General features: G+C 43.7%; 1 protein-coding gene and 1 pseudogene across 1 annotated transcript in view; both read right to left on the reverse strand.

The window, feature by feature from the left end:
* Positions 1–18683, reverse strand: part of MPP7 (MAGUK p55 scaffold protein 7) — a 424011-nt gene extending 405328 nt beyond the window's left edge. The window contains exon 1 of the mRNA XM_077808266.1: positions 13181–18683. The gene's annotated coding sequence lies outside the window, so the exon portion shown is untranslated. The remainder of the gene's footprint in view (positions 1–13180) is intronic.
* LOC144260204 (microtubule nucleation factor SSNA1 pseudogene) lies at positions 18683–19027 on the reverse strand (annotated as a pseudogene).
* Positions 19028–20471: the final 1444 nt, after the last annotated feature.

Here is a 20471-nt window from a genome sequence, read left to right on the forward strand (position 1 = left end):
GCTTGCTTATTTAAATTGTGATTTAAAGTTAATCCACCCAGCTGTTTTCTATGATTTCTATAACATTCTTCCACTTTACCACCATTGAACTGAGTGAAACTGATTTACCTTTGCAAATGGAGTTTTGTTTTTTATTTATACAGTGCCTACAATGTGCTAGACACTACAAAGACATAACAGGTCTGTGCCTAGAACAGTTTAGAATCTGAATGTATTTTGATTAAAAATATATATGATGAGTACCTCTATCAAATGCCTCATGTCGTGGATATCAAATTTATTTTAATGCAATTGTTTAAAGTCAGTATCTTCTCCTTGTTCCAAACCTACCTTCTGTCTACTCCAGCCCCCTTGATCCACCCTGATCTTTCATTCCCATTAGCTCAATTATCAGATGTGTGGGGAGGCAGATTGTCTTGAAGTTTCTGGCCATAAAATAATTGGTCAGGTGGGGATGAGGTGCCTGCTGGTGATGAGCTGGGTGGTTAGTTAGGAGTCCTGTGACATGTGGTCTTGATCTCTGTCCAGAATTCACAGTAAAAGGAAAAAAACTGCTTAGAGTGTTTTTTAAAAAGAGGCCTGATAGAAACCAGATACAACCAGCTTGATCTGTGAAAGGTGGTATCTGACTTAGGTCATTAAGCTGTTGAAAGTCAACTGGATATTATCATCATTAAAAGATCTTTCTGTCCTCAGTGGTCCACCACATAGAGAATGTAGCCAGACCCCCAAACCCCTTTTGTGCAGATGGTACTGGAGAAAGCAGGTGTCGAAAGAGGGGAGCTGCTCTGGTTCAGGGTGGCTTTATGATGAAGCAAGGATGTGATGCTGAAAGGCTCACTTGAGGGGATTGCTTTCAAGAAGTAGATAGCTATTCACTTTTATTCCCCCCAGCTCCCATGCTGAGATTGTTTTAGCTAGGTTCAATTATGGAAAGTGACGAATTACATATGTAATCTAGGGGAGGAAGTGTGGAGACAGCACTAGCCTGTAACACAGGAAACTTGGATTCTATTCCTGGGTCTGCCACTGGCCTTCTGGGTGACCTTGGCCAAGTCACTTCATCTCCTTCTCCCTGTTTATGCATCTGTAAAATGGAGATAATAATGCTGATCTTTGTAAAGAATTTAGAGATCTGCGGCCGAAAAGTGCTAGAAGAGTTAGAAATTATTATTAGACACAAACAGGTTCCTTTGTTTTAATGCCATTCTCTGTTTTAAATCACAGTACTGACATGGGAGTAACTTCCCTTTGACATCAGCAAACAGAAGAGACCACCATAACCTCCATGAGGTGCTGAAATGGAGAGAGTTTCTGGAACCTTTCCCCTCTCAGCATCAAGGCAGAGTATGGGAAAAGTGGTTGGCTGCCAGCATGTTTGTTCTGGCTGCAGCAGGTGAACGCAAGCAGAGAAGCCGAGAGGCCAAGGCAGAGATGACAGCTGGAGGAGGTGGGGGTCACAGATGCCCTTTGGGTTTTGTGTTGGTAGGTCTCTGCTGACTGCTAGAAGTCGCTGCCATCAGGTATGAGGTGAGAGGTAGAAAGTGAGGTTTCCCCAAACCACTAATAGCTGGTCAGAAAGGAGCAGGGGCATGTGGCCTACATGGTCAGTCCTCCCCCATACACTACTTCTAATGAAGCTGGTGGAAACACAGCAGGGGGCTTCTCTTGTAGTAGCTGCCTTGACTGGTAATGCAAGCACCTATACAGGACAGCAGCTGTCTGGGTGAGCAACATCATGCCCAGATCCAGCCACAAGGGGGTTGAAAGGATTTTCTACCAAGGAAGAGCCAGACTTCACTCCTCATACTGAATCCCACTTCAAGTTCTCTCTGTAGCTTTGTACTTGCTGAAAAGGATTGCGGGTTAGTCCACCTCAGCTTGATGCCAGGGGACTGGAGCCATTCTAGTCTACTGTGCAATTACAGATCAGACTGGTTCAGTTCCTGTGTATTGCCATGGTTTTAGTTACACTGTCAGGGACCACTGCAAAAAATGTTTAATGTTTATCTGAGTTGGTGACATTACAATCTATTACATGCAAGTCAAAAAGGAGAGAGACAGAGGAGACAGAGGGTATGTCTACACTACGGAATAAGGTCGAATTTATAGAAGTCGGTTTTTTAGAAATCGGTTTTATATATTTGAGTGTGTGTGTCCCCACAGAAAATGCTCTAAGTGCATTAAGTGCATTAACTCGGCGGAGTGCTTCCACAGTACCGAGACTAGAGTCGACTTCCGGAGCGTTGCACTGTGGGTAGCTATCCCTCAGTTCCCGCAGTCTCCGCTGCCCATTGGAATTCTGGGTTGAGATCCCAATGCCTGATGGGGCTAAAACATTGTCGCGGGTGGTTCTGGGTACATATCGTCAGGCCCCCGTTCCCTCCCTCCCTCCGTGAAAGCAAAGGCAGACAATCATTTTGCGCCTTTTTTCCTGAGTTACCTGTGCAGACGTCATACCACAGCAAGCATGGAGCCCGCTCAAGTAACCGTCACCGTATGTCTCCTGGGTGCTGGAAGACGCGGTACGGCATTGCTACACAGTAGCAGCAACCCATTCCCTTCTGGCAGCAGACGGTATAATACGATTGGTAGCCGTCATCGTCATGTCCGAGGTGCTCCTGGCCACATCGGCTGGGAGCGCCTGGGCAGACATGGGCGCAGGGACTAAATTTGGAGTGACTTAACCAGGTCATTCTCTTTAGTCCTGCAGTCAGTCCTATTGAACTGTCTTATGGTGAGCAGGCAGGCAATACAGATTGCTAGCAGTCATACTGTACCATCTTCTGCCGGGCAGGCAAGAGATGACGATGGCTAGCAGTCGTATTGTACCATCTTCTGCCGGGCAGGCAAGAGATGACGATGGCTAGCAGTCGTACTGTACCATCTTCTGCCGAGCAGCCATGAGATGTGGATGGCATGCAGTCCTTCTGCACTGTCTGCTGCCAGCCAAAGATGTAAAAGATAGATGGAGTGGATCAAAACAAGAAATAGACCAGATTTGTTTTGTACTCATTTGCCTCCTCCCCCGTCTAGGGGACTCATTCCTCTAGGTCACACTGCAGTCACTCAAGGAGAAGGTGCAGTGAGGTAAATCTAGCCATGTATCAATCAGAGGCCAGGCTAACCTCCTTGTTCCAATAAGAACAATAACTTAGGTGCACCATTTCTTATTGGAACCCTCCGTGAAGTCCTGCCTGAAATACTCCTTGATGTAAAGCCACCCCCTTTGTTGATTTTAGCTCCCTGAAGCCAACCCTGTAAGCCGTGTCGTCAGTCACCCCTCCCTCCGTCAGATCAATGGCAGACAATCGTTCCGTGCCTTTTTTCTGTGCGGACGCCATACCAAGGCAAGCATGGAGGCTGCTCAGCTCACTTTGGCAATTAGGAGCACATTAAACACCACATGCATTATCCAGCAGTATATGCAGCACCAGAATCTGGCAAAGCGATACCGGGCGAGGAGGCGATGTCAGCGCAGTCACGTGAGTGATCAGGACATGGACACAGATTTCTCTGAAAGCATGGGCCCTGCCAATGCATGCATCATGGTGCTAATGGGGCAGGTTCATGCTGTGGAACGCCGATTCTGGGCTCGGGAAACAAGCACAGACTGCTGAGACTGCATAGTGTTGCAGGTCTGGGACGATTCTCAGTGGCTGCGAAACTTTCGCATGCGTAAGGGCACTTTCATGGAACTTTGTGACTTGCTTTCCCCTGCCCAGAAGCGCATGAATACCAAGATGAGAGCAGCCCTTACAGTTAAGAAGCGAGTGGCGATAGCCCTGTGGAAGCTTGTAATGCCAGACAGCTACCGGTCAGTTGGAAATCAATTTGGAGTGGGCAAATCTACTGTTGGGGCTGCTGTGATGCAAGTAGCCCAAGCAATCAAAGATCTGCTGATATCAAGGGTAGTGACCCTGGGAAATGTGCAGGTCATACTGGATGGCTTTGCTGCAATGGGATTCCCTAACTGTGGTGGGGCCATAGACGGAACCCATATCCGTATCTTGGCACCGGAGCACCAAGCCGCCGAGTACATAAACCGCAAGGGGTACTTTTCAATAGTGCTGCAAGCTCTGGTGGATCACAAGGGACGTTTCACCAACATCAACGTGGGAGGGCCGGGAAAGGTACATGATGCTCGCATATTCAGGAACTCTGGTCTGTTTCAAAAGCTGCAGGAAGGGACTTTATTCCCAGATCAGAAAGTAACTGTTGGGGATGTTGAAATGCCTATATGTATCCTTGGGGACCCAGCCTACCCCTTAATGCCATGGCTCATGAAGCCATACACAGGCAGCCTGGACAGTAGTCAGGAGCTGTTCAACTACAGGCTGAGCAAGTGCAGAATGGTGGTAGAATGTGCATTTGGACGTTTAAAGGCACGCTGGCGCAGTTTACTGACTCGCTTGGACCTCAGCGAAACCAATATTCCCACTGTTATTACTGCTTGCTGTGTGCTCCACAATATCTGTGAGAGTAAGGGGGAAGACGTTTATGGCAGAGTGGGAGGTTGAGGCAAATCACCTGGCTGCTGGTTACGCGCAGCCAGACACCAGGGCGGTTAGAAGAGCACAGGAGGGCGTGGTACGCATCAGAGAAGCTTTGAAAACCAGTTTCATGACTGGCCAGGCTACGGTGTGAAAGTTCTGTTTGTTTCTCCTTGATGAAACCCCCCGCCCCTTGGTTCACTCTACTTCCCTGTAAGCTAACCACCCTCCCCTCCTCCCTTCGATCACCGCTTGCAGAGGCAATAAAGTCATTGTTGCTTCACATTCATGCATTCTTTATTCATTCGTCACACAAATAGGGGGATGACTACCAAGGTAGCCCAGGAGGGGTGGTGGAGGAGGGAAGGAAAATGCCACACAGCATTTTAAAAGTTTACAACTTTAAAATTTATTGAATGACAGCCTTCTTTTTTTTGGGCAATCCTCTGTGGCGGAATGGCTGGTTCACCGGTGGCCCCCCCGCCGCGTTCTTGGGCGTCTGGGTGTGGAGGCTACGGAACTTGGGGAGGAGGGCAGTTGGTTACACAGGGGCTGTAGGGGCAGTCTGTGCTCCAGCTGCCTTTGCTGCAGCTCAACCATACACTGGAGCATACTGGTTTGATCCTCCAGCAGCCTCAGCATTGAATCCTGCCTCCTCTCATCACGCTGCCGCCACATTTGAGCTTCAGCCCTGTCTTCAGCCCGCCACCTCTGCTCCCGGTCATTTTGTGCTTTCCTGCACTCTGACATTATTTACCTCCACGCATTCGTCTGTGCTCTGTCAGTGTGGGAGGACAGCATGAGCTCAGAGAACATTTCATCTCAAGTGCGTTTTTTTTTTTTTCTTTCTAATCTTCACTAGCCTCTGGGAAGGAGAAGATCCTGTGATCATTGAAACATATGCAGCTGGTGGAGAAAAAAAGAGGGACAGCGGTATTTAAAAAGACACATTTTATAAAACAGTGGCTACACTCTTTCAGGGTAAACCTTGCTGTTAACATTACATACATAGCACATGTGCTTTCGTTACAAGGTCGCATTTTGCCTCCCCCCACCGCGTGGCTACCCCCTCAACCCTCCCCGTGGCTAACAGCGGGGAACATTTCTGTTTAGCCACAGGCAAAGAGCCCAGCAGGAATGGGCTCCTCTGAGTGTCCCCTGAAGAAAAGCACTCTATTTCAACCAGGTGACCATGAATTATATCTCACTCTCCTGAGGATAACACAGAGAGATAAAGAACGGATGTTGTTTGAACGCCAGCAAACATACACTGCAATGCTTTGTTGTACAATGATTCCCGAGTACGTGTTACTGGCCTGGAGTGGTAAAGTGTCCTACCATGAAGGACGCAATAAGGCTGCCCTCCCCAGAAACCTTTTGCAAAGGCTTTGGGAGTATATCCAGGAGAGCCGCGAATGCCAGGGCAAAGTAATCCTTTCACATGCTTGTTTTTAAACCATGTATAGTATTTTAAAAGGTACACTCACCGGAGGTCCCTTCTCCACCTGCTGGGTCCAGGAGGCAGCCTTGGGTGGGTTCGGGGGGTACTGGCTCCAGGTCCAGGGTGAGAAACAGTTCCTGGCTGTCGGGAAAACCGGTTTCTCCGCTTGCTTGCTGTGAGCTATCTAGAACCTCATCATCAATCATCATCATCATCATCTTCTTCGTCCCCAAAACCTGCTTCCATATTGCCTCCATCTCCATTGAAGGAGTCAAACAACATGGCTGGGGTAGTGGTGGCTGAACCCCCTAAAATGGCATGCAGCTCATCATAGAAGTGGCATGTTTGGGGCTCTGACCCGGCGCGGCCGTTCGCCTCTCTGGTTTCCTGTAGGCTTGCCTCAGCTCCTTTAGTTTCACGCGGCACTGCTTCGGGTCCCTGTTATGGCCTCTGTCCTTCATGCCCTGGGAGATTTTGACAAAGGTTTTGGCATTTCGAAAACTGGAACGGAGTTCTGATAGCACGTATTCCTCTCACCAAACAGCGATCAGATCTTGTACCTCCCGTTCGGTCCATGCTGGAGCTCTTTTGCAATTCTGGGACTCCATCATGGTCACCTTTGCTGATGAGCTCTGCATGGTCACCTGCAGCTTGCCACGCTGGCCAAACAGGAAATGAGATTCAAAAGTTCTCGGTTCTTTTCCTATCTACCTGGCCAGTGCATCTGAGTTGAGAGTGCTGTCCAGAACGGTCAAAATGGAGCACTCTGGGATAGCTCCCGGAGGCCAATACCGTCGAATTGTGTCCACAGTACCCCAAATTCGAGCTGGCAACGTCGATTTAAGCGCTAATGCACTTGTCAAGGGTGGAGTAAGGAAATCGATTTTAAGAGCCCTTTAAGTCGAAATAAAGGGCTTCATCGTGTGGACGGGTGCAGGTTTACATCGATTTAATGCTGCTAAATTCGACCTAAAGTCCTAGTGTAGACCAGGGCAGAGGAAAAGCAGTACTAAAGCATAAGGGGAAAGGCCCTGAGCCCAGAACATTTTTTCTCACTTAAAAAATAAAGATTATATGACTCATTAAAGGTTAATTCAAATATAAGAGAACATCTTTGTAAATTTTGATATATTTAGGGAAGACAGGAAATTCCATTGTCCATCCTTTTTTTATTTATCATGTGTCATATCATATCATGAATTTGTGGCTTTGCTACAAGCCCTGAGCAAGGGGACAGCACATAAATCAGATTTTGATTCGATTATAATTAGCTTCCCAGTCCCTCTGCTGTACAGGGAGGGTGAGGGGGTGAATGTAAGGCTTATACATATCATAGAAAGAAAAGGAGTACTTGTGGCACCTTAGAGACTAACCAATTTATTTGAGCATAAGCTTTCGTGAGCTACAGCTCACTTCATCGGATGCATACATATTTTTGCGAATACAGACTAACACGGCTGTTACTCTGAAACCTGACATATCATAGACTACTTCCTCCACAGTACCAGCCAGTATGCCCTGGCTCTGAAAAGATTGCTTTTCTCCATGTTGCTACCTACTCTGTACCCATCACTGCCCTTGAACATTTGGCCCCAAACTGTCCCTATTCTTCTACAGCTAATATTAGTGTCATTCCAACAATTTAGGCAACACAGAACAATTCTATCCCATTAGCAAAGATATTTTCAACAGCTTTCTAGAAAAAGCTGCATTTGCACCAGAATGAGACAATTACTAGGAAATAATCCCATGTCGTTGGATTCACAGGCTAAGACAGAACCCAGCATCTCTTCCCCCTCTTTGATGAGTCACCTCATGGGCGCTGACTCCATGGTGCTCCAGGGCTGAGCGCGCCGTGTCCCCGCTCCTCCGCCTACCTCCCAGTGTTTCTCACCCGGCTTCTGCCAAACAGCTGTTTGTATGCTTGGGTGGGTGGGGTGAGTAGCGGGAATGTGGCGCACTCAGGGGAGGAGGCGGGGCCAGGATTTGGTGAAGGAGTTAGAATAGGGGCAGGGAGGGGGTGGAGTTGGTGCGGGGAGTTTGGGGAAGGGGTTGGAATGAGGGCAGGGCCTCATGGAAGGGGTGGAGTGGGGGCAGGGTGAGCACCCATGGAAAAGAGGGGAAGTCGGCGCCTATGTCTCACCTCTCTAGCTTGTGCATTGCTGAAATAAAATATTTATTTCCACAGCCTCAGAAGAGATGAACCATAGTCCTCACTCAGTAGTGACTTGTAGTGTTATCTTCTAGCGAGGAAACTTTTTGCACTTTAGAAAGCTTAGAGGGGGGGAAAAGTACACTCTTAGGAGCCTTTGCTGTGACCAATGAACTCTTATTAGGCTTGTCCTTTAACTGAAGCTGTGGGCTACCAAATAACCTACAATCCTTAAAGACTTTTCTTGGTTAACAAATGGGTCTCAAAACATTTACTAAATAAGCTTCAGCCCTTACAATACCCCTCATCTCCTCCCCTCCTGAACCAAGGGAACAGATTATCTTAACAGGCAGTATAGCAATTTTTAAATCACTCCTTAGTTTTAAATAGGAGCACAAGAACTGCCATGTCACATCAGACAATAGTCCATTTTAGTCCACTGTCTTCTCTAACAGCGGCTAGTACCAAATGCTCCAGAAAAAGGTGGGGGGAAATTCCATAACAGACTCTTCTATAACAAACTACCATCAGGGAAGTCTCCTCCTTACCATAGGCTGTAGGAGGTTGGATTATATCCTGATAAAACAAATATTTTGAAGCACACAGTCACAGTTATGAGGCTTGCTGCACCCATTTCCCCCTTCTGGTCTCTGAGGGTACATCTGCCCTGCAAAATTAAGTAATTGTGGTGTGGTTAAGCATGTCTGCTCTAGCTTTAATCTAGCCAGCATGGGTAACAATAGCAATGAAGATGCAATGGTACAGACCCTGCTAGCAAACTGAGTGCATAGACAGCATCCCTGGGGGGCTTGTACAGCAGACGAATTGGGTGGCTAGACCGCACTGAAGTCTATGCTGCCATATCTTCACCATTATTGTTACCAGTGCTAGCTATCATGACCCACAGATCCCTTCCTGCCAACTGGCAGAGGGCACAGGGCATATGTAGGGTTTTACAGGGATCCCCAGGGATGGCTATATTCAAAATATCAGAGGGGTAGCCGTGTTAGTCTGTATCCACAAAAACAACAAGCAGTCTGGTGGCACCTAAAGAATAACAGATTTATTTGGGCATAAGTTTTCATGGGTAAAAAAACCACTTCTTCAGATGCATGGAGTGAAAATTACAGATACAAGCATAAATTTATATATTTATGTCTGTATCTATAATTTTCACTCCATGCATCTGAAGAAGTGGGTTTTTTACCCACGAAAGCTTATGCTCAAATAAATGTTAGTCTTTAAGGTGCCACCAGACTCCTCGTTGTTTATATGCAAAATCGTTCACCAAAGTGTGGCATCTGAGGGGTCTACCGAGAGCCAGTAGCCCATTAGTCATTATAATCAGCGCAAAATGTATGCACAGATAATATTTAAGGAGTCATGCATCTGTCATGGGGGTGCCCCCTGGAGAGTCCTTTTAGACCCTAACCACAGGCCACAACCATTCCATGTCTCCTTCAGCACCACTGTGCTTTATTATGTAACCCTTCTGCCAGGCCGAGTTGATAGCAGCGAGGGCTGGGTTCAGTACACAGGGGTTTCCTCTCATCAAAGCAAATGCAAAATTGTCTCGAGCCCCCACCCAGTGACCTGGGAAAATCTTACACACACCCCTGGGCGCCTCAAAGAGGCAATACTTCCCTTCTCGCAAGCACAGAGTCTTGGTGTAGCAGAGAATCTTTAATAACATGAGGTAAATGACATCAGCATTAAATTGGGAGACCACCACAACCAGGGTTCATCAACCAAACCATGAGCAAAGACCCACCCCAGCAAATTGGGCCATGTCCTTTCCCTCGGGTTCTTGAGTCCAACAAACCCAAACATCTCTTGAGTCCAGCAACCCAAAAATCACCCAAAGTCCAACAACCCAAAAGTCCAGCCCCAGAGTTCAAGAGTTCATCTGCAGAGTGTTACTCCCCAGTCTGGGTGAAAATGTGTGTGTGTGTGGGGGGTGGGTGGGTGGAGAGAAGAGGTAAGGGGCACCTTACATGATCTGAAGCTGACTGCCCCGCAGCTCCATAGGGCTTCACTCCGCTCCACCAGCCGTCCCACAAACTGCTCCGCAAGCAGCTTCCGCCATCCCACAAACTGTTCCACCAGCCGGTCCGTGAGCCTCTCCAGCCATCCCATGAACTGCTTTGCTCTGCTCTGCAATAGATCTTCAGGCTCCCCACTACTTAACACAGTGCTCAGTGATTTCAGCTCTTAGTAATTTTAGCCCTTTAGTAATTTCAGCTTGTAGTCGTGGAAGCCTCAGTGCTGGTGCATCATAAGGCCAAAGTGAATTCAGCTCAGGACCTGTAGCTAAACTCCTAATAGACCCAAAATTAGCTCTGATATCCCACAGTGGAGAGAGATGGAGGTACAACTGATGTTTCAGGCCCTCACAAAGGGGCCCACACCACCAGGTACTAATACCTGTCTCCAGCCTCTCTCAATTCACAGTTTTGGAACCCATGTCCCTTGCCTAGCGAGTGCTACTTAGTAGATGGCAAGTCCCTCCATCATAACAAAAGGCCAAGTATAGTTTCACTGTCTTTGATTCCCATAATCAGGATAATAACAATTTATTCTTCCTCCCCAATAACAGAGACACTGGGGATCCCACAGCAGCCAATGTGACCATTTGGGCAGCTATGGGCTCATACTAGGCTGGGTGGGTGTGTCTATGCAAATGAGATCAGCCCCTGAAGTTCTTTTCTACAACTTGCCACACCGCACCACCAGATGTCAGGGTGGAGCTCATCCTGACTCTGCTTACAATTATATTCTTTCAGCAGGCCACAGCTTGTAGTAGTATTCACAGTCCATAGCCAGCTTCCCCACTTGCTTCTAGGAAAGGGAACAGAACAGCAGTTAGCCCTCTGCCTTCCTTTGGACTTCCCCTGTCCAGAGCTTATTTCCTATCATTCATATCATCCCACCTGTTGGGGTTGCTTCTCCTTCAATTAGCCCTTCAGGTAAACTTCTGCACAGTTAACTGACACATTCTGTCAACTACCTGTCTTCCAGTTAGGTCTCAATTTATTACAGTATATATGTTAAAAATTATGTTCTTAAGGTCTTGGAGTTAAGGCACGTCACCAGGACGTGACACACCTCACAAATGTTCCTTTCAGGATGGAGGTAACAGACACCTGTGTCCCTGTCCAGTCATTTGCATACTGTATGCCTCACAGTGTATGCCTATTTGCGCAATGAGTCACAGGCAAAGTAAGAGACTACAAAATCTGCAAGCTGAAACAAACAGCAGGGGAGTGGGATCCTGTTTATGAATAAAAACGATGGATTATTCTGGTGTATCTTGGGGAGCAAAGATCCATACTGGGTCTTTCACCAAGGAGGCAAGCTGACAGTGGACTTGTCTCATGATCTTGCTGTGGAGCATTGCAATGATTTTTGGAGAGAATACAAGACATGAAAGCATCTAGTTAATTAATCCTGAACTCTAGAACGTGTTATGATTTTCTAGATAACCTTTTATTTACAATACTTTGTGCTATTACTTGAATCTCTATGTTTTGTTAACTAAGCATTAGGGCTGTCGATTAATTGCAGTTAACTCACGTGATTAACCCCAAAAAATTAATCACGATTAATTGCACTGTTAAACAATAGAATACCAATTGAAATATATTAAATATTTTTGGATGTCAAATATATTGATTTCTATTACAACACAGAATACAAAGTGTACACTGCTCATGTTATATTATTTTTTGACCATCATTTTTACAGTGACAATATTTGTAAACAAAAGAAATAGTATTTTTCAATTCACCTCATACAAGTACTGTAGTGCAATCTCTTTGTCATGAAAGTGTAACTAACAAATGTGGATTTTTTTTGACATAACTGCACTCAAAAACAAAACAATGTAAAACTTTAGAGCCTACAAGTCCACTCAGTCCTACTTCTTGTTCAGCCAATTGCTCAAACAAACAAGTTTGTTTACATTTACGGGAGATACTGCCTCCTGCTTCTTACTTAAGTCACCTGAAAGTGAGAACAGGCGTTCGCATGGCACTTTTGTAGCCGGAGTTGCAAGGTATTTATGAGCCAGATTTGCTAAACATTCGTATGCCCCTTCATGCTTCAGCCACCATTCCAGAGCACATGCTCCCATGCTGACAATGCCCGTTAAAAAAATAATGCGTTAATTAAATTTGTGACTGAACTCCTTGGGGGAGAATTGTAAGTCTCCTGTTTTTCCTACATTCTGCCATATATTTCATGTTCTAATAGTCTCGGATGATGACCCAGCACATGTTGTTCGTTTTAAGAACACTTTCACAGCAGTTTTCACAAAACGCAAAGAAGGTACCACTGAGATTTCTAAAAATAGCTACAGCACTTGACCCAAGGGTTAAGAATCTGAAGTGCCGTCCAAAATCTGAGAGGGACGAGATGTAGAGCATGCTTTCAGAAGTCTTAAAAGAGCAACACTCCAAAGCAGAAACCACAGAACCCAAACCATTAAAATAGAAAATCAACCTTCTGCTGGTAGCATCTGACACAGATGATGAAAATGAACGTGCATTGGTCCACACTGCTTTGGATCATTATCAAGCAGAACCCATTGTGATGGGTTGGGTCACAGAGACCCCTTAGGATTGTCACCTGAAGTGCTGAGACTATCTTTGAGCCTGTCTTCCCTGCCAGCTTGGGACTTCAGAACCCTGCCTTGTTGAGCCAGATATACTAATCTGCTGCAACACAGACCCAGAGTCTGACCCATGCCCCCAAAGCTGCAGACTTAACTGAGAACAGCTTAGCAAGTGTTTTTGTCTCTAGCACCCAGACATCCAAACCCCATATGAACCTGTTTTACTCTGTGTAAAGCTTATACAGGGTAAACTCATAAATTGTTTGCCCTCTACAACAAGAGATATGCACAGCTATTTGCTCCCCTAGGTATTAATTACTTAAGCTGGGTTAATTAATAAGCAAAAAGTGATTTTATTAAGTATAAAAAGTAGGATTTAAGTGGTTCCAAGTAATGACAGAAAAAAGTAAATTACCAAGCAAAATAAAATATGCAAGTTTAAGCCTAATACATTAAGAAACTGATTACAGATGAAATCTTACCCCTAGAGATGTTCCAATAAGCTTTTTTCACAGAGTGGACTCCTTCCTAGTCTGGGTCCAGCAATCACTCACACCCCAGTAGTTACTGTCCTTTGTTCCAGTTTCTTTCAGGCATCTCTTTGGGGTGGAGAGGCCATCTCTTAAGCCTGCTGACAACGAAATGAATATAAAAGGCCCTGCAAGCCTCTCCAATCTCTTGTGGGCGGAAACCCCTCTGTTCTTCTGTGCAAAGTCACAGCAACAAGATGGAGTTTGTAGCCACCTGGGCAAGTCACATGTCCTTGAATGATTCAGCTTTTTGCAGGCCAACACCATTGTTTACATGTTAGTTTTAACATTCCCAGGAAAGCTCAGATGTGGATTGGTGTCTCTCAAAGCCTATTGTTAGTTAACTATTTCTTGATTGGGCACTTACTCAGATGAGTCCTTTCTCAAGAAACTGACCAAATGCTTCACTAAGGCTACTTAGTATCAAACACATTGAGATACAAGTACATAGCCAATATTCCTAACTTCAAATACAAAAATGATACACATATACAGATAGCATAATCATAATCAGAAAATTACAACCTTTCTGTAGACACCTTACGTGACCTCCTTTGTACAAGAGTTGGTGAAACTCTAGGACCTTGGTTACAACAACGATCTATACAGTCACAGTTCATGTCAATAACATCACACCTGTCATCAGCATGGACGCATGTCCTATGCAATGGTGGTTGAAGCATGAAGGGACATACGATATAGCGCATCTGGCATGTAAATATCTTGCGACGCTGGCTACAACAATGCCATGGGAATGCCTGTTTTCACTTTCAGGTGACATTGTAAACAGGTGAGCAGCATTATCTCCTGCAAATGTGAACAAACTTGTATGGCTGAAATAGTACTGAGTGGACTTGTAGGCTCTAAAGATTTACCTTGTTTTATTTTTGAATGCAGTTTTTTTGTGAGTTTGTAAATTACACTTTCATGATAAAGAGATTGCACTACACTATTTGTATTAGGTGAATTGAAAAATACCGTTTCTTTTGTTTTTTACAGTGCAAATATTTGTAATAAAAATAAATATAAAGTGAGCACTGTACACTTTATATTCTGTGTTGTAATTGAAATCAATATATTTGAAAACGGAGAAAACACCCAAAAATATTTAAATAAATGGTATTCTATTATTAACATTGCGATTAATCAAGATTTTTTAAATATCTTGACAGCCCCACACGTTATATTAATAGCCAAGGTGTTAGTAGGTTGTGTTCCCTGTGCCCATTTACCTCTCATCAAAACTACTCAATGGAGAAAAATGGATGATTTTTCAATTTAAATAAAGACAGGTCAGAGGTGATTCAAATCTGTGATACACCCACATTTCAGCAAGGGTTACATGCTTTTATCTTATTCCTAGTGTAAGAAAGGAAAAGTTGCTCGTCAGATGTCAATGACAGCACATAATGACAGGACTCATTCCTAGTTACAGTCAGGGAAAAATGGCTTAAGCCTCAGCGGGAGCATGAACAGTGAATCTGAGGGAAGAATCTGCCATAAATATTGACAAGACCGTGCTGAGCTTTCTGACCTTTGGGACATCTGAATAGTGAACATTTATTAATAATGTAAGAATAGCCATACTGGGTCAGACCAAGGATCATCTAGCCCAGTATTCTGTCCTCCAACAGTGGTCAATGCCAGGTGCCTCAGAGGGAATGAGCAGAATAGGTAATCATCAAGTTATCCATCCCCTGTCGCCCATTCCCAGCTTCTGGCAAACAGAAGCTAGGGAGACCATCCCTGCCCATCCTGGCTAATAGCCATTGATGGACCTATCTTCTATGAACTTATCTAGTTCTTTTTTGAACCCTGTTATAGTCTTGGCCTTCACAACATTCTCTGGCAAAGAGTTCCATAGGTTGATTGTGCGTTGTGTGAAAAAATACTTTTTTGTTTTTTAAAACCTGCTGCCTATTAATTTCATTTGGCGACCCCCTAGTTCTTGTGTGATGAGTAAATAACACTTCCTTATTTACTTTCTCCACACCAGTCATGATTTTGTAGACCCCTATCATATTCCCTCTTAGTCATCTCTTTTCCAAGCTGAAAAGTCCCAGTCTTATTAACCTCTCCTCATATGGAAGCTGTTCCATATCCCTAATAATTTTTGGGGCCATTTTCTGAACATTTTTCCCATTCTAATATATCTTTTTTGAGATGGGGCGACCACATCTGCATGCAGTATTCAAGATGAACCTCATCTTTCTACATTCAGCACCTTTATAATTCCCCACTTCCTCTCTCCCACTTTGATCAGCCTGTTTTAACATCCCCAGTGTGCCTCTGATAGCAGGATTTTAAAAAGCCTGTCAATATATAGATGATATGCAGTGAACAGTTAAGACTACACACTGACTTTTTAAACACACACAGGGATAACAGATAAACCCATCTAAAGAATACTGGACACCTAAAATAGCAGAATCCACTGCGTAGAATGCAATTGTTTTAACATCTGAATTTGTTAGGATGTAGCCTGTTTCCTGAACGTTCCACACTCCTATTGTAATCAGACTGCAGCCACTTAAGAAGAGTCAAGCATGTTAGGATTCTAGCGTATCTCAAAGCCTTGAAAATTCACACAGAAAAGTTACACATAAAAAGGTTTTGACATCTCACCAAAAGGCACTGATATGCACTATTAAGAGGCAAAAACACTCCAACAGAGCAGACAGAAAGTCACACGCTGCCCTCCATTTGTGCATTGGAACTTTCCACTAATTTCAGTGGAGTTTCAGTTAACAGCATGTGACAACTTAAAGTTAAGTTGGAGTCCCATTGTGTTGAGATATTGGAGAACAGGGGTATTTGCACAACATTAAAAAAAACAATGTATCAGCACAAATACTTCATCTGTGTCTGTAGTAGCCAAAGTTGTACATAAGCTGTAAAGGTAGACTAAAGTTTTAATTGCTTAAACATAGTAATCGGAGACACTGCTTATGGCATATGATATAGTTATCTTATTGACAAATTGCCCCACAACCACTCCGTCCAAATGACATGGAGAACATAAGAGGTATGAAACTGCCATTTGAGTTCTCTGTAACCAGAACTTTCATGATACAGGTTCTTTTTCACTTAAAATTCTTTAAGTCCCACTCCAACTAAATAATGTCTACTAATATGAAGAAGAACAAATACATGCAACTCTGGGGCAGAAGTCTTTGCTGTGCTGATCTGGAGTCTCAGAAAAATCTAAGATTGTGATGTAAATAACAAGCATGACATGGCGATCAAGTAATGAGCAAGATCACATATGGTAAGCAGACCAAACATCGAGATGGACAGACAGAAGCTCAAACTCCGTCAAAAATATTTGCAGTCATTTGTGAAGTAAATTAAAGTAAAAACAAGGAAGCAGGATTTTTACCTCATTAGTGTTATAGTACTACAACAATAGCTGTGCCCCTGATATTGACTAGTTTTGCCAACTCCTGTGTTATTCAAGTGAGGCTAGCGGAAACAGTATATGAACAAATTGTTGATTAGCTTAGTCATTCTTTCCCAACAAGATTTTTTTTTTTTAAATGCAGCATTGCACACAGGGGAATCAGGAGGATATAAACTTTGTTTTATAAACTGGAATATAGACTAATCTAACCAGAGACAGTTTGCACCAACACACCCTTTGCTCTTGCACCTGAGGGATTCATGATTCGTATTTTGCTGCCTGACAAGTCAGAGTACAACTGCAGTCCTTTAAATGTATCGAATCAGTAGGAAACAAAGATTTTACTGAAAAAACAACGAGGAGTCCGGTGGCACCTTAAAGACTAACGGATTTATTTGGGCATAAGCTTTTATGGTTAAAACCCCCTACTTCTGCATCGTTGTTTTTGTGGATACAGACTAACACGGCTACCCCTCTGATACTTGGCACCATGTAAGATTTTACTGCCATGCACATCTAAGAGCAAAGCTAGTGCTACAGTATGTTAGTTTGCAGGCAATATTAAAAAAAAAAAAAAAGTTTAGCACATACTAGGAATATAAAACAGGATTAGAATTGAGATTTCTGCCATGTTCTCTTCCCTCCCCCTCCAAACTAGGTTGTTTTTAATCACTTGCAAAAGTAAGCCTCACAGCTAGAAAGCCATCTCTAATATTATTTTCTTCTTCTAGTGTGTATATAAAACTCCCCCACCATATTCTTCAATATTCTTCACAAGTCTTTTGAGTCTATAACACATGAGTAATAGAAGTTTTACATAAGGGAATACAAAATAAAGTCTTCAGGCAGTTCTGTCTTTTGCCCTCAGCTAAGATGACCCCAGTAGGCAAACAACTTTGACAAAGTTATGCAAAAAATGGTCAGTGAAACAATTTGTATAAAGATACTACAGCGATAAGGGCTGCAGAAATCCTTATACATAAAAATTGTGTAATCTATGGTCGTGAGTTAGAATACCACACATAGCCATCTAGTATAAAAACGAAGGGATCTATTTTTTCCCAGTATGCAAGTTTATAGTTGCCATGCACTTTAAAAGGACATGGTCAACTTGAATTTTGGACATTCAATTTTCGGAGAGAGCACTATTTAAATGGTATGTCTTTTTTTCATTTAATTCTTTTAACATATTTTGATGTAAGCCTTCCTGTTCCATTTATTGTAAATGGGGTTTAGGTGGGCCTGAAAGCAACACGAAACTACTCAGTCTCTGGATGCCATCTTTATAAAAATAAATAATATTGAGATTGAGTTATGGGCACATTTCAGATAGAGAACAGGCCCCTCAAAGAGGAAACCATTAGCAGATTTCTATTTGGCCAGTAACAGCTAAAACAATTAATCATCATCATCTTGACTCAGCCAAAAGGAGTCAGAAGTATTTTGTCCATGTTCAGAATCTACCACCTGCCCACTCGTTTTACACCATTCCTTCTTCCAAGGCCGCAGTGGCAATGTTCCCTAAGTAAGAGGGAACCGGATTGGATTAACTGGATAGGATTTCTCACAGAAGTCATAAATGTGTATTCTTGTCATTGCTACAGGAATGACTTAAAAGAGACAAAAGTGCTCTTTCCTCTCAGATTTAAGGAGTACTAATAAATCAGATTGAAACATTCAGTAAACATTCAGGGCTTGAGTGGTAAATCAAGAGAATCCTTTCCTTGCTGACCTTCCTTTACAGTTATTAAAAGAGGCATCATGTCAAAGTTGGTTGGTCCAAAATTTGACCTCTATTTTCCTTAAATCTATTTGCAAAGTCTATGTAATTCTTCACATGTGATGGTTTGTTTAGCTAATTATATAGACATTTTTAGCAAAACAGCACCTTTATTTATCTGTATTGTACATTATTTTCCATTATTTTAAATGTGCTAAAAACATATACAAAAGTTAAGGTAGAACTCTTTCTCAGATATATGCTCATCACAGGCTAACCTCATTTCTGAACAAGAGGAATTGTAATTGTGTTAGAGTCCGAGCATTTGGCTGTTTCAGGTCACGTGGCTTTTCAGCTCCGCAGCTTTGTTTAAATTCCCCACTTCCTTCTTCAGGACATTTAGTAGCATTCTAGAACTATCCAAAATCTTCATATAAGCAGTTTCAGTTTCAGCAAGGATTTTATCAAGCTCGTTCCGTGAGGCTGTCTTCTGGGCCAAGTTTTCACAGACACTCTCCAGTTGCTTAGACAGGATTCGAATTTCATGCTGGAGTTTATTCTTTTCCACTTCCGCTTGCTGGATCTGCTTGTTCAGTTCTTCCCTTTGCATGTATAAGTCTTCAACGCATTTCACCAGCTCATTATTGTAACCCTGCAGAACAGCTCCCTGCTGAGTCATCATCCAGGCTCCACCCTCTTAATGGACTCTGCCACCACTTTCAGTGTCCTCTCTCAGCGACACCCTTCAGCACTTTCATTTAAAAAGGAAAAACAAAACAAAAAAGGCTGCAGCTGGGCTTTTGTGAACAACCCTCCACTAACAAACCAGCAGGGGTACAGCCATGGTAGAACAACATTCTGCTTTTAAAAAAACCCAAACCCAAACCTCCCCAGACTTAAATTTAACATACCCAAGGATACAACTTCTGTGGAGTTCCCACCCTCTTTCTGTCTAGGGATCAGGGCCTAAATTCAAGGTTCCAGAATTTCCATTTATTTACTGAGTGCTTTAGTGAGGTTCTTCTGATAGTTACTGAATTTTTACAGATAATGAAGTCCAACCCTTCATTACAGCAAAATTGTCTCAAAACAATTTTCACTGTAGCTTCCTATTATCAGACGTTCATGACTTTCTTGGAAAAAACCCAGCTCCTTTTGGATTCAAAATATCAGTGCTTGGTCACAAATATAACCCTGTAATATTCAAATATGGTCTTTTCTATGGAGGACAGAAATTTAGTGAAAAGAAAAGGAGTACTTGTGGCACCTTAGAGACTAACCAATTTATTTGAGCATAAGCTTTCGTGAGCTACAGCTCACTTCATTGTCACTAGGAATATTCACTCAAAGTCAAGAATAAAAAAAAAGATATTTTCTCTGATACTGTACTGAACCACAAGTACCACCTCCACTCAGTACTTCCCAGGTCTGCCTATAGTGACTCAATTCAAAGCTCTATTTTCAAACGCACGTGGACATGGGTGAGAAGGAGACTTAGCTTTTCAGATTCAATGAGTATATTTTGTAACGTGCAAGCTAGCTGCCTGCCTCTGCTCTCGAGAGCTACAGGGAGCAGTCTGGATGAGAGCACTCTCACAGTGCCTATTGTCTCTATAGAAGAGCCATATCATGAACATAACATGCTTGCTATGGGCACTGATTGCAGGTGCGAGGGTGCCAGGGATGTACCCCAGCCCTCGCTGCTCTCCATCTTTTTACTACTAAGTGTAGACAAAGAGAGTGTGCTCGGGGGCTTCAAGCAGTGGCTGCTGTGGCACGCTACAAACAGCACTGCCACCAAAAGCCCGGCAATTTGAGAGGGGAAACCCCACAGGGACGGCTCTGATTATTGCCACCTAACTCCCACAGCAACTATGGCGGTGACAACTCAGGCACTTTCCTAAGAGAGACAGGAACAAAGCCCCAGCCTTCGAGTCTTAAGACTTAAACATCCACTGGGGCCGCTGTGAGACAAACAAGCGCCGCCAAGGGCGGCACATGGGACACACTCACACATCCACGGAGCCAGCAGCAAGCCTCCCACAGGGCAGTTTTAACCTTCTCCTTCCCGAGTTTCCTCCCAGGAGACAGGACGTACACAAGATGGTTCCCTTTCTACCTCC

Source organism: Eretmochelys imbricata, chromosome 2 (assembly GCF_965152235.1).
Source record: "Eretmochelys imbricata isolate rEreImb1 chromosome 2, rEreImb1.hap1, whole genome shotgun sequence".
Classification (NCBI taxonomy): domain Eukaryota; kingdom Metazoa; phylum Chordata; order Testudines; family Cheloniidae; genus Eretmochelys; species Eretmochelys imbricata.